At 35.8% G+C, this 21,083-nt stretch overlaps 1 protein-coding gene across 1 annotated transcript in view; it reads right to left on the bottom strand.

The window, feature by feature from the left end:
• The window catches only part of DOK6 (docking protein 6), a 389,456-nt gene that overhangs the window by 367,598 nt on the left and 775 nt on the right, over positions 1-21,083 (bottom strand). The window lies entirely within an intron of this gene.

The following is a 21,083-nucleotide window of genomic DNA, read 5'->3' as shown; positions in this document are numbered from 1 at the left end:
TTCTTTATATATTTTGGATATTAGCCCTTTGCCAGATGTAGAGTTGGTGAAGATCTTTTTCCAGTATATAGGTTGTTGTTTCGTTCTGTTGACAGTGTCCTTTGCCTTCCAGAAGCTTTGCCGTTTCATGAGATCACATTTATTAATTGTTGATCTTAGAGGTTGAGCTAATAGTGTTCTGTTCAGGAATTTGTCTCCTGTGCCAATGAGTTGAGGGTTCTTCACCACTTTTTCTTCTAACAGATTTAGCGTGTCTAGTTTTATGTTGAGGTCTTTAATCCACTTGGACTTTAATTTTGTGCATGCTGATAAGTACGGATCTATTTGCATTTTTCTACATGTAGACATCCAGCACCATTTGTTGAAGATGCTATTTCCCTCATGGTATGGATTTGGCTTCTTTGTCAAAAATCAAGTGTTCATGGGTGTGTGTGTGTGTTTTTTTTCTGGGTCTTCAATGCGATTCCATTGATAATCCAACCTATTTCAGTGCCAGTACCGTGCCATTTGTATCACTGTTGCTCAGAAGTACAGCTTGAGATCAGGGATGGAGATTCCTCCTGCAGATGTTTTATTGTATAGGATTGTTTTTTAGCTATTTGTGTTTTTTGGTTTTGCATATGAAGTTGAGAATTGATCTGTCAAGGTCTGTAAAGAATTGTATGGGTATTTTGATCGGCATTGCTTTGAATCTGCACATTGCTTTTGGTAAGACAACCACTTTTATTATGTTGATTCTCTAGATCCATAATCACAGGGGATCTTTCTATCTTCTGATATCTTCTTCAATTTCTTTCTTCAGATAGTTGAAGTTTTTGTACAAATCTTTAACTTGCTTGGTTAGAGTTACACCAAGATACTTTATATTATTGGTGGCTATTGTGAAGGGTGTAGTTTCTCTAGCTTCTTTAACAGCGACTTGTCATTTCTTATAATTGTTTTCTTATAAGTGATCTGAATTTTTCCTCCATCCATCTCTCACCTTTATATTTGTAAATTAACCAGTTAAATCTTGTAACATCTAAAACTCACAAGATATTATATTTTAATTTAAATCAATACATTCTAAACAAAACTTCAGGGAAGTGTTTGTTCATAAGCATAGCTTAAATACAGACAACAAAGTTGAGTTAACAAAAGCTCCGACAACTTTGGAAGGAAAAGGGAAAAATACACATTTGAGAAGAGAGCAAATTCTTCATGTTCTAATGATAAAATAGGATGAAGTATAGAGCCCAACACAATTCAAACTGATAGGTGTTGTGCATAAAAGAAGTAGCATTGAATGTGAATGAAACAAAAATAGCTTAACATATAATGGTGAGAAATTTGGCTGAATATATGGGGCAATCAATGTGCAATTCGTGGCAACATTGTTATTAACCATTGCAACTGAATAAAAAATGTAATTGTTGGAAAATGTTTATTCATAAGAGTGAACACTATAAACCATGTAACAGTAAATATTACATGTATATATATGTAACATTAGAAGTTAGATTTATAAAAAAATTTATGCATGAGAATATTTTATATAGGTTAAAAACTGCCCATTCCAATAAGAATAAACTGATCAGAGATTTAAACATTTAAAAAAGACAGATTAAGGGATTAAAGGCCTATATGTGAAAAAGTTGAAATAGCTTATTCTACAATTAGAGTTGAAAAATAGTAATTTATTTTACCACATTGAATAACTTCTTAAATAAGACATTAATTGCAAATCAAAAGCAGAACACATAAATGTGTTTTATTAAGAAAGTTTAAAGGCAAACTATAACAAGATCAGACAGCTATAACATCTATAACTAAGAAAGATTAGCATTCAAAATATGGATAGAATTCCTCTGGGAAGAGAGGTGGTTCAGTTTATAAAGCACAAGCATGAAGATCTGAGTTTGGACCTTCAGAACCTAAAAGCTGCGTGAAGCAGAGCCCTCGCTGCCATTCCACTTTTAGAGAGGCATACAAGATGGTCACTATATCTTGCTACCCAGCCAGTTTTAGTACATGGCAAGTTCCAGATTCATTGAGATATCTAGTCTCAGTTGGTAAGAAATGAGGAAGAAAGTCGTACTTGACCTTGAGTGTCCATACCTGTGTGCAAACATATGTGCATGCACCCACATACACATGAATATGAATGCCTTCATATCACACACACACACACACACACACACACACACACACACCAAAAAAATCTGGGTAATGAATTCATGACCTTATAAAGCCATACCAATGTTCTTTCATTGAGTTACAACCACAACCCAGTAAGTTTGAATTTGCAAGTCAAAATCTTACAGTGCCCATGAATGAAGGGCGGCTTATCCATAGAAACCAGGAAATTAATTACTAAAGTGAAAAAACTAGGTGTCTTCACATTAGTAAATTTTCCCTAAAACTCCTTTGCATGATTTTATCAAGAGGTTCAAGTGAGTTTTCAACTTTAAGCATTTTTTTTTGCTAGAAAGAAAGAAAGAAAGCAGAAAAACAGTACAGAGCAATGTTTTTAAATGTGGATAGTACACACAAAGGTTTATGATTCACTGTAATTTCCAGTATATTTAAAATATTAGATTAGAAAGTAAATGCAATAATGGTGGACATTGTGGAGAGCTTTCCATTGCCACTTTAATTTTAATTACTACTTGAGGTAATGAGAAACTGGGAAATGTTAAGGGAGGTAGAGAATTATAGGTTTCTAACTGAAATTTAGAAAATTAATCTTGCCAGAGGTATAAGAGTAACACAAAAAACAGCTAAAAAAAAAAAAAAGAAACAGTAAAGTCATAGTAAGTCCTGAAGTTTGAGTTAGAGATGCAGAATGTTTTTCTGTGGAAGAACTGAGGATTCTGAACTCAGTGTATAGCCCCTGGAGACATAATGATGACTAGACGCCTTGAAATAAAGGAAAATCCAGCTCCCTCCTCCAGAACTAAGTGCTAAAGAGTTTAAAAGGGGGAGGTGCAGCTAACCACTGCATGAAGCACAATTCCTGATTCAAGATGATAGATAATTCATTGTATTTAGCCTTATTGTAACAAGGAGTCCTGGGCAGAACTTATTTCATAGAATTTGGACATGCAAAACTGAAGATCGAAAGTACAAACAACTTCCCATTCAACAGAGAGTTGTTCAGTTTCCACATTCCGATTTGTAAGCTTTCTGCTGTCTCTGTCACTGTTGAAATATAGGGTTAGTTCATGGTGGTCTGATAGGACGCAGAGAGTTATTTCACTTTTCTTTTTTTTTTTTGTTTGTTTGTTTGTTTTTGTTTTTCGAGACAGGGTTTCTCTGTGTAGCCTTGACTGTCCTGGACTTACTCTGTAGTCCAGGCTGGCCTCGAACTCACAGCGATCCACCTGCCTCTGCCTCCCGAGTGCTGGGATTAAAGGCGTGCGCCACCACGCCCGGCTATTTCACTTTTCATGTGTCTGTTGAGACTTGCTTTGTGGTCATGTATGTGGTCAATTTTGGAAAACTCCATGAGGTGCTGAAAGGAAGATTCTTTTGTGTTTGGATGAAATGTTCTGTAAATATCTTTAGGTCCATTTGGAGGACCAGTCAAGCAAAGGCCTTTAAATCAACTGAGCAAAGACCATATGAACTCATAGACTGAAGAAGCTGGCATGGGTCTGTACCTGGTCTTCCAAATATATATTATAGCTTTGATATGATGGGTTTTGTTGTCGAATTGTATGCTTTATTTTGTTATGTTTGATTGCTATTTCTGTTCTCTTTTAGTGAGAGACAGAAAGTGATGGATCCTGATGGGAGTGGAGTTGGGGAGGATACATTATATCAGAAAAGAATCTATGTTTAATAAAACTAGGAGTATAGGGAGGGGAAACTGTATCAGGACATATTATATCAGGAAAGAAAAGGAGGAAGAGAACAATAAAAACTTTATTGGAAAATGTGTTAACAAAAATTAAAGTGCCCAATCCATAGAGATGTTTTATGGGGTGAGAATAAAACTATAATGTCTCGTAACTAAAGGGTCCTAATCAAAATATACAACTGTTTTAAAAGCAGAGCATTTGGGAAACTATTACAGTCATTTGGGAGGAGGGCTCCTGGCCACATGGGGCTGTGTGATCACCAGGTACCAGCAGCAGTAGAACCCTTAGGGAGCTAGCGAAAGATAAGCCACAAGTAGAAGGCTTCCTAGGCGATGCTGTCCTTCTGGATAATGCCAGTTGACATTCAAAAACTACTTGTGAATAACTGAACAGTGTTAATCAGGTAAAGGTCCCGTAGCTCCACCACTTCAGTTGAGGATGCTGGGAAGTCTCAAGCCAAAGTGAAACCAAGATTTATCATGCTGTCAACTTCCTCAAAGGCTCCCATTCTTTGCAGGTATCAATTCATGGGAATAACATTGTCACAGTGACATGTCAGCAGCATTTGGTCATGTAATTATAACCTACCTGCCTGTGTTGGACTAAACATAAATCCAGCAAACATTATTACTCAAGGCAAAGAGAATTAATGTCCCAAAGAAGTACAATTCAATACACAGCATTCCAAATTGGTAGTTCTGCCTAATTATGAGAAGTCAAATTGTTATTTTGAAATTGCAATAGCAACAGGTTAAAGAATATTGGGTGCTCCATGTCTATGCAACACTACCATTTGTAATTTGACCCTTATTTACAAATGACATATATACCTAAAATGTCAGTACACTATGAGATTGATTCTCTTTCCTGAGCTTTTCTTCTGCACCATATTCTCATCTCTGAAAAGATTCAACTGCTTGTGCAGTGGCTCACATCATGTCAACAATCTAAAGGATTTTTCTGAAGCATAAATATCTGGAAAGTTGCTTTAGAGACAAAATACTGTAGTCATCAATATAAGGGGATAAAGGAAAAACTCATGTAAGTTACAAAATCACATGCTAAGAAAATCCTCGGGAGGGAAGAATGGGAGGATACAAGGGATGGGATAACCATTGAGATGTAACAAGAATAAATTAATAAAGGAGGAAAAAAAATCCTCATTAGTGATAGGGAAGGACACCTATTTTAGAACTATATGTTGTTTAGGGGACTACTTCTATAAAGTGTTTTTATAAATCAAAATTTAAAATAGATGGGAATACTTCTTATCTGGACCACAGTTAGCAATGTAAACACCATCAATTTGCCATTAGACTTGATGAATCAGACAACACTGATAGTGATAAAGAGATCCAAGGCATCACTGATAATGTTTCCTTCCACATTAGGAATTGAGGCACCTGGGTTTGTGTGTGTCTTCCTGGAGGTTTATGTGTGACACAGTGGAGGGAGGCTAATGCATTGTAAGTACAGGGCATTCTGACAAATCCAGTGTACAGAGGCATCCTCAGAGCTATCCGGAAACCTTTGATGGTCAGAGTAAACTGTATCACTATGCAGCATGCGTAACAGTCACCACAAGCACTTTGATAAGGAACTAGGATTCAGTATAGAAAAACTGAGGTTTCTGAATCAATATGTGATCTTACCTCTATGAGATTCACTGTCTTTCTATATAACATTAAAATGTCATGTCCATGCTGCAGCATTGATATATTGGTGGTAGGCAGCACGTAAAACCATGTGCTTTAAAGTAAAAAGAATTTCAAATCACTGCTTGAATTCTTAAACATAGTTCAACTCACTGGAAAATGTACTAGAAGATTTCAATTTTTTAAGATTTATTTTTAAATTGCTTTATATAGATGTGTGTGAGCTTGCCTGACTTTATGTGCATCACATATGTGCAGTCTCTCCTAGAGGCTGGAAGATGTTAGACCCTGGAAGTAGAGTTAAAGGCCATAAGCCACTGTGAACCAGGTACTGGGAACTGAACAGAGGCATTTGCAAGAGAAGTAAGCACTTACAACCCCTGAGCCATCTCTCCAGCTAAAAATATCTTAGTTTATATGCTACTTGAAATTTTATGGTAAAACTTTAAAGTAAATAATTATATGGAACAATCAAAAGAGCAGCTGAAGCAGAAATGACTCAATATAAGGCAAATGTCTAAAGTTAATGTCCCAGAGTCTAATGAAGTTTTAAATTTAGGTAACTTCTTCTATCAAAATCTGTACCCTCTGTTCTTCCCTTATGAAATGCCAATACACATTTTTATTTGTTCTTAATAAAGCTAATTTTAGTGCTTATACAGAAGTTTAAAACTGGCTATGGTTAAAGTTGTAAAATGTATTTTATGAAAAATTAAGCATTAACCAGCTCCTTTTAGCTAAGGCATGGCATTTTCTAACCACCTGCTCTCCATATTACACTACATTCTCTGTGAATTCACTGAGAATAGTTGTTGTAATTCATTAGCCTTATAGAAAAGATGAAAGTACCAGGTATTAAAGTAAAAGATAATTTTCCTTAGACAGAGAACAAAATATTCCCCAAAATAGAGAAAACACCGTTCATAACTGCATACAATAAAAATAAGGGCAGCGTTCTAAAGAACTGGTGTCCATATAAATACAATCACATTGTTGAGATTGAAACACCAACTCCATGCACAGACTAGACAAAGTCCCCTACACAGATGTAGCAGATGAGCAGCTCAGGCTTCATGAGGGTCCCCTAGTAAGGAGAGCAGGCGCTGTCTTTCACGGACTCAGTTGCCTGCTGCTTTTTTATCACGACCCCCTGCCCGGGGGCTGCTTTGATAGGCCACAGGGGAAGAGGGCATGCTCAGTCTTTACGTGACTTGATGAGCTGGGGGGGTGGATAGGGGGCTCCCCTTTTCTGAGCAACAGGGGAGGGGGAAGAGGTAGTGAGTGTGGGACCAGGAGGAGAAGGAGGGAACTATGATCAGGATGAAAAGTGAATAAATAAATAAATAACAAATTTAAACAAAAAATAACCAAAATACATTTGTTTATATTTATACCCTCCCAGCAATCAGACTAAAGTTGCAATTTATCTAATGCTTTAAAACCCTGAAATAGATAGTGAGACCAAAGGAAAACATAGAGGATTATGATCCTAAAGGAATTTAACCAAGAGTGAAATAATATGGGCAAGGCGAAGACCACATTCCCACCCTAGTCTCTGTAGCTGTACTTGGACATACACTGTGTACTAAACTCACTGTCACATGTGTTCCTCTCCAGGCACAAATATATATTTCACAAGCCCAGGAAGAGAGAAAAGGTGCTATGTTGGATGAGATAGAAGTGACAGTCTGGTGAGGTTAACATTTGATTATTTTGCTAAACATATGAAATGTTAAAACAGTTCTTACTATGCTTCTTATTGGTTAAGGACTCCAGATGTTTCTCGTGAGCTACATTTCTTAGAAAATTAAGGAAGAGAGTTCTCATTAACTAAAAAAAAAAAAGTTTTTATGTCCAATTCTGTTATATGTCCAAATGCCATAAATCAAAGCAACTTGGGGAGCAAAGGGTTCATTTGACTTATAGCTTAGAGTCCATCATTAAGTTAAATCAGGGCATTAGTTCAGTACAAAAGCCTTGAGACAGGAACCAAAGAAGAGATCAAGGAGGAACATTACTTACTAGCTCTTTTCCTTGTTTTTCTTGGCTCTATCATTATACAACTCAGGCCCATATGCCAAAGGCTGGTGTTGCCCACAGTAGATTGGGCCCGCCTACATGAACTGATAATCAAAAATGCCTCATAGACATAGACAAAAATGCCCCAATTTCAGTTCCACTGGCCTCTGGTCATGCAAAGACATGTTCTTACACACACACACACACACACACACACACACACACACACACACACACGAGATAGAGATAGAGATAGAGAGAGAGAGAGAGAGAGAGAGAGAGTTGAAAATCCAAATGCATAAGAAACTTAAATCACAGTAAAAAGAAAACAAAGACCCCAGTTAAAAAATAGATAAGTATATTAGAAATTTACAATTATGGATGTATAAGTGAAAATTCCAATGACACATTTTTTTCACATGGATTAGAAAGGCTAACCCCAAAAAGACAGAAGATAGTAAGTACTAGGGAAGATACAGAAACAAAACAATCATAGTAAGTTATTGGGTGTGAAGAAAATAAGGATATTATGACAAAAGAATATTTTAAACATGAGATTGACAAAAGAACTCCATCATATATCACTCTAGGGTATACATCCAAAGAAAAGAGCATCACATGTCACGGAGCTATCTGTACTCCCGTGTTCCATGAGATCTCATTCAAAATGTGTGTATCAACCTTAATGTCAATGAATGGAAAATAGATCAATATGTGTGCGAATAAAAGCATAACAATAGTATTTAGTCTTTGAAAACAAGGCACAAGCAGACAGACAAATATGGCCTGGTATCGTTTATCTGCTGCATCTAAAAGAATAAAATTCACAGATGAGAAAGTATTGATTAGTTTTACAATTAAGCTTAGTTGTTTAGGGGTTAAGATGTTTCTAGGTCTAAATAGATGTTTTAAGTTGATAGAGATGAGATATGATAAATTTACATTCAGGATTTTTGGCTCACCAAGATAGGAAAGATGTTTTCTTCAAGGTTGCCAAAGACAAATAGCCCAAACACTATGAATGTAACATGAATATAATTCCTGATTTTTTGTGGTTCTTCTTGTTGTATGTAGTTTATTTTATATATGTGTAATAATATAAATGTACATATAAATATAAAAAATATTAAAAAAAGAAATAGTGGTTGCCAGGGTTTGAAAAGTAAATAGAGTAGAGGTCATCTGTCAAAATGTACAATTTTTTTATTATACATAAACTGGACAGACTAATGTACATGGAATTTACACGATACATCAAGCTGTCTACTTAAAAATTTCCCAAGGAAAAGTTATTCAGTGTTTTCTGTACACATTCAATGTGAGGTGATATGAGAAGTGATAGACGTGGTAATTAGCTTAACGGTGGTAATCACTTCACATTGTACACATGTATCAAAACATCACCTTACTTAGCTTGAATACACACAATTATCGTTGATTATAACTCAAACTAAAAAAATTTTATAGAAAACTCTGTATTGTTTTCTAGAGGGATGTCTGGGCCATTTCAAATTTCTACTAGCAGAGTCTGTGAAGGCCAGTGTTGTTGCATCTTTGATGATGTTTGATGAAATCATTGTTTTTTGTTATTGTTTGAGTTTTCTTTCTGTTGTTTTGTTTTTTGAGACAGGGCTTCTCTGTGCAGACTTGGCTGTCGTGGAACTGGTTCCGTAGACCAAGCTGACCTTAAACTTACAGAAATCGGCCTGCTTCTGCCTCAGCCTCTGCCTCAGCCTCAGCCTCTGCCTCTGCCTCTGCCTCAGCCTCAGCCTCTGCCTCTGCCTCAGCCTCTGCCTCTGCCTCTGCCTCTGCCCCCTGAGAACTGGGATTAAACATCATTTTATTTTTCTTTTTTAGCTTTACCAACTGTTATTTAGTCATGCATCATGGTTGGAAATTCAGCCTCATGATGGTTTATGATCATAAACACTAAATTTCTGTTCATCAACTTGCTTTAAATACCTATTTTTGTCTTTTTTAAAATTTCCTTTTCATATAAGTATTGTATTTATGTTATTTTCCTCTTTCCTCCAACTTTTTCCATGATCATCTGTTCCCTCTAAAATCCATGGCCTCTTTCTATTTAATTACAACATATATATGTATACAAATAAAATCCCCCCAGTCCACTTAGTGTTGTTTGCATATGTATCTTTTTTAGGGCTGACCACTTGATTTTTGATAAGCAACTAGAGGGCTTGTCCCTGGAGAAGACTGACTCTCAGCAGTCATTAATTACCTGTTGCTCTTCATCTAAGGGTGGGGTCTTGTTATATTTCTCCCATCTACACTGGCAATGTCATTGTTCAGGTCGTTTTTAGGCAATCATATTGGTGAGATTTCATGGACTCAGCTTTCCTGTCAGATACAGACGATGTACTCTCAGAGCATAAATCTTGGTCTTCTGATACTCTTCCAGGAGTTCTCTGAGCCCTTTCTTCTGTCCTGCAAAGCATGCTTAGCTACCGTCCACATTCCTAACGCTCGACTACTCCCCAACAAGCCAAACCCTTTCTCTATGTTCTAAGGTTTCTTCATTGTTTAACATGGCTACAAACCCTAACATCATATGAAAAACACCTGGAAAAGAGTAAAAGTTTATTTGTACATAGATGCCAGGCCATTTCCATGAGAAAGGACCAGGCAAAAGAATAAAGCTCCATAGTTAACTGCAATATGTATCATGGCTTTTTAAACTTAATATGTGTATAACTATACACAGTGTAGGTAACATAAGTGTAGGTTTATGTTTTCACCACATGCAGCTTATCCTTGTGATTGTATACTTTGCTCTTAACTCCCAGGGTATAAATCATCTAAATAAGGTTGGCTATTGCACGAGACTTTAGTCTGCATCATTTTTAGGACCTGCTCTTCAAGGTTCGTTCTGCCGAGAGCAGCAACAAGTTTAGTTGTTCTTAGTTCCAAATTATTCTTTTGTTTCATCATATGACTTCATTATATATATATATTTCTCTTTTAACATATACATTTATATTATTACGCATAAACAAAATAAATTACATACAGCAGGAAGAACCACGAAACAATCAGGAATTATATAAATGTTACATTCATAGTGGTTTGGCTATTCATATTTGGCAACCTTGAAGTAAACATCTTTCTTATTTTGGTGAGTCTAAAATTCTGAATGAAAATCAATATCTATCAAATCTCACCTCTATTAACTTTATTAAAGCATCTATCTAGGCCTAAAAACAGCTTAACTCCTAACCAGCTAAGCTTAATTGTAAAACTAAACTATTTGGTCTTCAACCCCGTCAGAGACTTGAGAAGGAATGTGCCATACGTACGTCATTTTGTCCCTACATCTAGTGGTTCACATTTACACTAAACATCATGAATGAGCACTACGGTATTTTTGCCTCTAAGCAAAGAGTTCTCTAAGACTTATTAATGATGAAATATTCCTAAGTGGAAGAAAATCCATAAAACATTAGAAAAATGACATCAAAATAATACCAAAAGCACTGGTTCTAGGTCATTAAAGCACTTAAGGAAATATGTTTATATTTGCTGGAAAGCTAAACTACAATATAATATATTTGTCAAAGTAATTTCAATTATGGAAAGTATACTTTTAATCTTATTTTTATATATGAGAAAAATTTCCAGATTTCTATTTTAAAAAGCTAAATATAGTAGTTCTTGATTTACCACTTTAAAAATATTAGTGATTTGGAAAATTATGCCAATTGTCAATTGTCAATTTTAGACTATTATTCTACCTATTTTGTTTTATAAAATAAGGAATAGTTCAAGCATGCAACAATACATAATAAAATTGTTCCTAGTGCCCTTCTAATGCATTTTATGGATATTTTGAACCTGTACCAGTGGTAGGAAAAAATACCATTTAATAGTTTGCATGTCAGTATATTCATAGGCTATTTGAAAATATATACATATTATAATTGATAATTTTATATCAATGTTTAATATGTGAATAGTTATGTGTTTGTGTATGCATGTACCCATAAATTTGTACACATACATACACTTTTTAAATTATAATGAATAGTCAGAAAAAAGCAATACTACATTTAAAATTAAAAATTAGGAAAATTTATTCTAGATCGTATATTACTGTACATGTTTATGTCTATAATATATCCCATATTTAAATTTACACATGTAAGATAATTTTTGATAATTAAAATATAAGAAAAATTTAAAGAACATTAATTAAATATTTCAGCATCAATATCTGACCCTTAAAAGCAGTAATAAAAAAGAACAAAAAACAAACAACAACAAAAGAAAACAAGCAGAGCCTAGTGTTTTAGATGAACACATGGCACAATGTAGGTCTTCATATGCTTAAGAACTTGGGTTGCATTGTTAAATCACTTGCTGTGCAATTGTATCACTATGTACTGTCTATTGAACCTAGTAACTAGTATAATTTCTAAACAGATTCCCCTTTAAATGAACTCACTTTCATTCACATTAATGTGCATGAGATCTTTTACTTGATACCTTAAGCAAAAGATTACGTCCATAAACAAAGATTAGGTGTGTTTGTTAGTTTTCTATTGCTGTGATAAAACACTATGGCCAAAGCAATTTATCAAGTAAGCATTTAATTGGGTTTCTTGTTTCAAAGTGTTAGAGTCCACAATGCAGAGTGAAGTCTTGGCAGCACATGGCCAGAGAAAAACCTGGGAGCTCATATCCCACAAACACAAGGCAAAGAGATAACACTGGGAATGAAAAAGTGCTTTTGAAACCTGAAAGCTACCAGACTGTGACACAACAGCCTCCAACAAAGGCACATCTCCTAATCCTTCCTAACACTTAAATCCGCTGAGACCCCCATATTCAATGGCCTATGGTGCCGTTCTTTTACAAATCACCACATTCTACCCTGCACCCCTGTGGACTTGTGGCCATAGTGCCAAATGCATTTAGCCCAACTCAAAAGTCCCTAAAATATTTCAGTCACTGTTTTAAAATCTAAATCCAAACTCCCTCTGAGACTCAAGGCAATATCTTAATTGAAACTCCCTGTAAAGTTAAAAAGCAAATTACACATTCCCTAAATGCATATGAACCTATACAACCCACTCTCATTAAAACTACCAACTCAGGTAAATATACATTTAAATGTATAGTTTAAATGTTTTAAACTCCATCCATACACTAGCAACTGATATGGGGTGCTGCATGCATCATTTGAAAGGATAAATTAACCAAATATGAAGCCACAACCAATGCAAATGGACTTGTAGAGGTGAGGAGCTTAGTAGCAGGTGTAAAATATTTCTGGAAAGCCTTTTAATTTGGTGTAAGTTTTTTCTCTAAGTCTTCTTTAGTTGCAGTCTAAATAAATTTGAGTGACATAGTGACAACGTTAGCTTTATGCCAGTTGAGCAATGAAAAAATTTGTTTATTTTTGTAGCTACAGAGTTGGCTTAATTGGTGGAGTGCTAGACATGAAAATATGAGGACTTGAGTTTAGATGCCCAGAAACTATGAAAAAACACGAGTGGTGGTGGTATGCAGTTGTAGTTTTGGAGCTGTCGTGTGGCACACAGGAAGATACTTGGATCACCTTAACCAGTCAGATCACTGGAAAGACTCTCGGCCAGTGAGAGAGCCTGTTACAAACACATGATGGACACATGCATACACAAAACTTTATTTTAAGGAAATGTATTTGTTTTGGAGGAGTACACATGAATGTGATGTTTGTTGACATTTGTAGCAACATGGTAGCTATTTATAATACTAGATACAATGCTTAAGTTGACTTTAAAATTGTGCTTTCAATGTAGCAGACCCACAAATACAGCATGGGTTTCTATAACTCCAATGGACACATTTTGCCTCTTTTGTATTTTAGCTCATAAGTAAAATGGGAATAAAAATTAAATGTACTGCAAATACTATTGGAAGAATTACAAAAGATATGTAAAACTTTTTATAATCTGAAAGTGCAGTACATACAAAAATCACCCTGAGTGAATATATTACTACATTTCAGATCAACATAAGCTCTTATGTATTTGTGTTCTCAGTAATTGTACTAGTAAATTTTAAAGACAGTATTTTATAATGAATTCGGTAAAATAAGAGACAAAATATCTTGCACATGCTCAAAAATTATAGCCATTACTAAGTCCAAATATCATGAAAACAACAATAGTTCAATGTATATCTTCTGTTTACAATCAAACACCATCTATCATTCAATTTGATGGACAGATACAATATTCTTATGAGCAAATAAAAATACAATGTAAAAACAAATGACTGATAATACATTAAAATCAAGCTAAGAGGGGTTTAAGTAAAAAGTTAATAAAATTAGTAAAAATGTCCTCAGTCTGGGATTTATAGTTTCTATGAACAAAGTTGTGAGTGTCTAAAGGAACAAAAAGAAGAAAAAAGGAAAGAAAGATACTCAGTAAAGCAAGACAAAATTAATAAATCTGAGGCTACATAAATTACATTTTATACTCCATTCTAATAAGCTAATCTCACTTGATAGAAATTGCTTTTGCTTCTTAGCTAAAATTTCCTACCATGATGTCTAAGTATCATCTATAAATTAAAAAAAGGTAATTTTTGTTTTGTTTATACTACTGATGCTTTACCTTCTGGTTTCTATGATGAAGTTGGTGTAAACAGAGTAGTGCAAAAGTGGCTACTTCCTAGTTCCATACAGGTGTATCCTTGTGGCTTATTATGGTCCAGGAAAAATATCAGTTAGTAACAACTTCAGAATAAAGACACTTATAACAAATACCACAAGCACTGCATTAGACAAATCCTTTACACAACTACATATCACCAAGGATAGTTGTGTATCTCTGGAAACATTTAAGGAAATTGAGAATGTACACATTACAAAGATATTTGTTCAGAATATCATTGAATTATTAATTTTATAATTTTAGGGATTTTGAAGTTCTTAGAGAAGAGGTTCTCAACCTTCCTAACGCTGCAACCCTTTAATACAGTTCCTCATGTTGCAATGAGCCCCAACCATAAAATTATTTTTGTTGCAACTTCGTTACTATAATTTTGCTACTGTTGTAATTATAATGTAAATATCTGTGTTTTCTGGTGGTCTTAGGTGACCCCTGTGGGAGGGTCATTCAACCCTCAAGGGTTGAGAAATGCTAACTTAAAGTAATTGATATCTGTGGAAAGAAATAGTATTTTCAATTTCATCAAGCCATCTATAATGTACAAATCTGTCAGGGCATAAATGTAGTTAGAAATATTCACAGTCTCCTTCCTGAATTCCAGTCTTCCTAGAATTCTATATGTTTGATCACTTACTTCAGATAAAAGTTCAGCCATATACCTAGGTTTGGACCCTCTCTCCCTCTCCCTCTCCCTCTCCCTCTCCCTCTCCCTCTCCCTCTCTCCCTCTCCCTCTCCCTCTCCCTCTCCCTCTCCCTCTCCCTCTCCCTCTCTTCCTCTCTCTCTCTCTCCCTCTCTCTCTCTCTGTCTCTCTCTCCCTCTCTCTCCGTCTCTCTCTGTCTCTCTCTCTCTGTCTCTCCCTCTCTCTCTCTCTCTCTCTCCGTCTCTCTCTATCTCTCTCTCTGTCTCTCTCTCTGTCTCTCTCTCTATCTCTCTCTCTGTCTCTCTCTCTGTCTCTCTCCCTCTCTCTCTCTCTCTCTCTCTCTCTCTCCATGCATATGTGTATGTGTTCTTTCACTTCCACACTTTTCAAATTCAATGATCATAGGGTATGCTCAAAACTAAAACTAAAGAATTTTTTTACTTTAGATGTCATCTTCTAAACTAACACTACATTTTATGCAATAATATGTAGAACAGATAATGTATATAACTGGAAGATGTATATGATCTTTCTCTACCTTGAAAATTAGGAATAGTTATTTGCAGACATATATACAAATACAGAAATAATTGACACAGTATACATTCTATTATATATTACATAATATATAATATACATATATGTGTGTATATAAACATGGAAAGACCTAAAACAAACATCACTTCAAAATTGGAAATTTTAAAACATTCTAATTCTATATTTCAATGAGAAAGAATTAGTTTAAATAAATCATGTATCATGGATCCATCTCTGAAAGCAATGTTCAAGATACATTGGTATGAATATACATTTAAACATAACAAGTACAACTTCTTTTTTTCTTTTTACTTTTTTATTAATTTATTCATGTTACATCTCAATTGTTATCTCATTGCTTGTTTCCTCCCATTGCTCTCTCGCTCCTGCTCTCACTCTATTTGCCTCCCCTATGTCTGTGACAAGCACAACTTCTGTGTCTTACACACTAACTGAGCATTTACATCGGTAATGATAATTTTGCATGTTTGTTCTTTTTAAGTTTCTCATGGCCAAAATCACTGTCTGTAGATTGTGTCTTAAATATATCTGCTCCAACTAATTCTTAGCACATTACTAAAGTATGTTATACAGAATACAACCTCACTTTAAAAAGCAGTTTTAGTGATTCAAAAGAGATACTTACTAAATATTCTTTCTCTAATGAACAAAACTCTAATTCACATGGCTTCATACTTGTTTCAATGAGTAGGCTTTTATAAGAGGGCTAGCCTTCACACCTATCTCTCATGAGCAACTATACTCTTCCATGTTTCTTTCGATGAGTAGGCTTCTGTAAGAGGGCTAGCCTTCACACCTATCTCTCATGAGCAACTATGCTCTTCCATGTTTCTTTCGATGAGTAGGCTTCTGTAAGAGGGCTAGCCTTCGCACTTTCCTCTCATGAGCAACTATGCTCTTCCATGTTTCTTTCGATGAGTAGGCTTCTGTAAGAGGGCTAGCCTTCACACTTTCCTCTCATGAGCAACTATGCTCTTCCATGTTTCTTTCGATGAGTAGGCTTCTGTAAGAGAGCTAGCCTTCACACCTATCTCTCATGAGCAACTATGCTCTTCCATGTTTCTTTCGATGAGTAGGCTTCTGTAAGAGGGCTAGCCTTCGCACTTTCCTCTCATGAGCAACTATGCTCTTCCATGTTTCTTTCGATGAGTAGGCTTCTGTAAGAGGGCTAGCCTTCGCACTTTCCTCTCATGAGCACTATACTCTTCGTCTCTTATCAGAGGGAAACTGTTTATAAGATAGAGAGGGGCCCTCATGTTTGAATAATGTGAATCAAGAGTTATTGAGGCAGAAGTGTGGGTTTCTCAAGGTTTTCGTTGAGGAAAGAGATGATAGAAGATAGTTAAATTCAGTTTGTTGTTAGTAAAAAATATACTGCACAAAAATGAAAACACTGTGCCTACATCCAGTTTCTTAAACCAGCATGTACTAAAGATTTTAAGAACGTTTCTCTACATTCTGTCTTCCTCAACAACCAAATCTTGTAAGTGTCTATAGTTGGTCCAATCTGGTGAATATTACAAAGTCATTTATTCTAAGTAGTGCTGGCTTACTCCAACATGGCTTTATAATACACACACAATTACTAATTAGTATATGCAATTTTATTATCTGAAATGACTTTATAAACACTTGACTATCTATTTACTATGCATAATTATACACACACGCATGCACACACACATGCACACACACACACACACACATACCTCAATATATTCCACAACATCCTTTGGTATCTCCACATACCAATGGGAATCATCACTGGGCTTTGAATAATGCATAGAAATCAAATTCTAAATAAAGTACTATATTGCTGGTGTATAATGTACTTAAGGATAGTTATTCCTATGAATGTGCTTAATATTTCTTATGAAATTCTTTACACATAAAGTGTGTAATATTTGATATATACATAACATTTAACCTTAAATTTCATTTGTGTTTTATATACAATTTTTAAAATTTATTTTTATTTATGTGTAAGGGTGTTTGCGACATATATATACATGTGTGTATATATATATATATACATATATATATATATGTACATATATCACTTGCATGCCTAAATGCTTGTAGAAAGGAGAAGATAGTATTGTAACCAATAGTTCTGAAGTTACAGACTTTTGTGAGCCTCCTTGTGAGTACTGGGAATTTAACCTGGGCTCTCTGGAAGAGCAGTTAGACACTGGGCATTCTCTACAGTCCCTACATATACATTATTTACTTCTATTTGGAACCAAGTTCATATGGTATCCTTATAGTGCCTGGTTTTTTAAGAATACTAACCACATGAGGTAGTATGTAATTTTCCACTTCTGGCTATGACCTTGTCACTCAAAAAGTTATATAAGTGATAACTTATGATTAGGGATCCTCTATGTGAATTAAATTTTTGACAAAAATAATGTGATGTATGATCTAGAATTAGTGAAATCTAAACTTTGTTCAGTCATGTTACTGATGAATGATATCATTCCATATTGCTATATTTATTTGATAGAAGAGTCAATAAATATGATGCCAAGTCACTAATAATTGCAGTGACTGCTTTCTTAGTTTATCCCAATCAAGAAGAAATTAGATGTTTTGTAATATGCACCTTGATAATCTGTCAGAGTTCACAATAAAATGGGCAATCAAGGCTTACAGATAAATACAACTCATCAGCATGGTTTTATTTTTATTAATGTATTCCAGTATTCTACCTTGTGAATTATGATAGTAATTGTTCAACAGGAAAGCAGGTAGAGGAATGAGATAGTTCTAAAGATATGGAAGTGTTGTCAAAGATCACACACGCACACACACAGAGACTCATAAAAACAATGAAACTTTTGTACAGAATTTAAATAAATTACTGTAACATTTACATCATACATGAATTTAACTTTATAAGTTTTACCTAGAAAAATCAGTGTTTTAACATTTTAAAAGCGATATCATTTAGGTTGGGAAATGACTATATTATTTCTCAAAATAATGTTCACGTATTGGAAATGTAGCTAAAATTCTTGCCTGATATGCTCTGGACCCTGGATCCTGAGCACTGCATAGCAGTATGCACTAGTAATACTAGCACTCTGGAGGTGAAGGCAGGGGTGTCAGAAGTTCAAGGTCATCCTCACTTATAATGCAAGTTTGAGGCTGATCTAAGATACAGGAACCCCTTCACAAAATATAATAATAATGATGATGATGATTATGATAATAATCTTTCTAAGTAGAAGAAAAGATTATTGATGAATCAAGACAAATCTCAAAGCTGACTCAATTTTTCATTTTAAATGATTGCCCAAATGAGTAGACATGTACTAAAAAAAAAAAAATCCGGCAAAAGTCATCCAACAACAATAACCTGGAACCAACATACCCAGAGAGGAAAAAAAAATGCTTTAGTCTTTCCATCAGCATAATACTAAGCTCTTATTTAGAGAGGGAAAGGGGTACAATAGAACATTTCATCAAGAAGTATGTTCTTATGTCATAGGTATGCAGTATGCAACTGGCCACCTACACTGGCCATTTTCCAACAGAATTTTATAAAATTTGATTCTAGAAGGTATGACTTCTCATAATTTATCAGATATCAGCACAAACTGGTTCTGTCTCAGAACCAACAACATAAAACTTTGCCACTTCAACTATTCTTTTGACTGTAAGAATATTCTGCAAATAAATATATATTATGAAGATTCTTTAATAACTTATGCTTTCTAAAATAGTTAGGAATAATTAAAAATTAAAATGGTTCAAACGTTAGATGTTGAAGTTCACATTCTCACACAGAAAAGAAATGGAAGATAAAGATAATTAGCATATAGACACACTTTTAATGCTTTTAGAGATGCCTGTCATTAAAAAAATAATAAAGCTTAAGTTTAAATAAATAGCAAAAATGCTTTACATAAGCACACAAGGTTAGGTGGAAATGGTGTTCTAGAGTGACATTTCACAGGCTCTCATGCATAGTTATTCTGGAGGCAGTCAGTGGCCTTCCCTTAAAACTTTATCCTGTAACTAGGCTACATACCCAGGTTTACAGCATGGAATCCTAGATAGCTTAAATGGAGGAAGGGAATGAATCCTGGCAGCTCCTCTACAGAGAGGAGTCTCTAGTTATAGGCCCCATTTTTCTTGACTAGGAGAAGAAACATACTTCACTGAGATGTGGAAGGAAGCTTAATTCTTCCATTAGTTTATACATGCCAGAGCAAACCGAGTCAAAGGTCAAGTAATGATGTCTCCCGTCCAGCAGGAAGCCTACCTAGCCTTTCTTGGCTGACAGCTGTGGAAATCACAGATAGGATCTCTGTGAAGAGCCGCTGGCTCCCTGGGTAACCGCAGGTTTTTAACAGGTCAGTCCTTATCTATAGAAAAAAAGTGAGGTATGATCTTCTACCCAAGAAAAGCCCTTGCAACTTTGTCCCTTTCTCCCTTGCTCAGGTGGAGAGCTGGGCCGGGGGATGGGAACTGGGGAAGTAAACTTTGTTGTCCTAGCTAACTTTGTAAATCTTTCTCATTAAGCATCCTGGATTTAGTAATCTGCTTACAATTGAGAAGGACTCCTGGTGTCCTCTGATCCTGTCTGCCTTCAAGTGAGAGAGGCAGAAGATGCGTCTTACTGTCTCCATCACGTCCAGCTAAGGATCCATAAACCATTTCTGAGTATGGAATGAGCTCCCTCCTCTCCCTGAGTGCTCTGTACAATTACCCAAAGACACACAGCTTTTATTTGCAAATTTTCGATCCCCTCTTCTATGCATAAATTTAAGATTCCCCCCCCCCCCTTCATTCTTTTCCTTTCTACAAGTTGGAGTGTTCACCAATCCAGTAGAGAAATCTGGGGACTTTCCACCTCCAAGCCAGGTTTCTAGAAAGTCTCAGGATTGGAACTTGTGAACACAGAAAGGCAGAGACAGCCTAAGGAATAGACAAATTCGCACTCTCTTATACACTGAGTGGAATTTCCCTTTCCTCTTGTGGCCAGGTGAACCTGGGCTGCCACACTGCTCTGTCTTGAAGTTGGGGGTGCCTTCTGCAAGTTAGTCTGCTCCCGTTCATATCCATCAGATCTGGACAGCTCCTCTCCAGGTGCCAGCTCATGCTCTCCTGTTCATTCCATCTATACCTCAGGTCCTTTCAGGACACTCAGTAGATCCTTTTAAAATACCGATCGAGTCAACAATTAAGTTTTGTCTTCCCTCTGATCCTCCCTTCCCCCCGCCGCACCGCCCCCCCCCCGTCGCATACCTATACTGTTGTCCCCCAAGTCGGACCAACAGCTCTCCAGAAGAAAGTAAGATTCCATAAACTTTGCCTCCTCCACTGACTTTTTTGCAACGCAACGATGGGTGAGCGAGCACACCAACGCACACTTGCCTACACACAGGCACAAATGCACAGGTCCGGAAAGCAACGGGTGAGGCAGCCAGACAGTGGGCAACTATTAAGGGCACGTTAAAGTCCTTGCTGTAACCAAAAGGAATGCACTGCGCTCATGAGGCATCAAAAGAGAATTTCAAAATGGGCTTGGGAAAAGAAGGCAAGGAAATGGTGAATCTAAACACACACGGAAATACATCTTTTACACCTGCTGTCAACACACAGCAGTTCTCTCCAGAGCCACACACTTTTGAGAGAAATTGGTGTGGGTTGCACGAATGTAATAAATCTCCAAGGCTCATA

The sequence above is a fragment of the Acomys minous genome, assembly GCF_964271855.1.
Source record: "Acomys minous genome assembly, chromosome: 4".
NCBI lineage: Eukaryota > Metazoa > Chordata > Mammalia > Rodentia > Muridae > Acomys > Acomys minous.
This window is presented reverse-complemented; position numbering and strand designations above follow the sequence as displayed.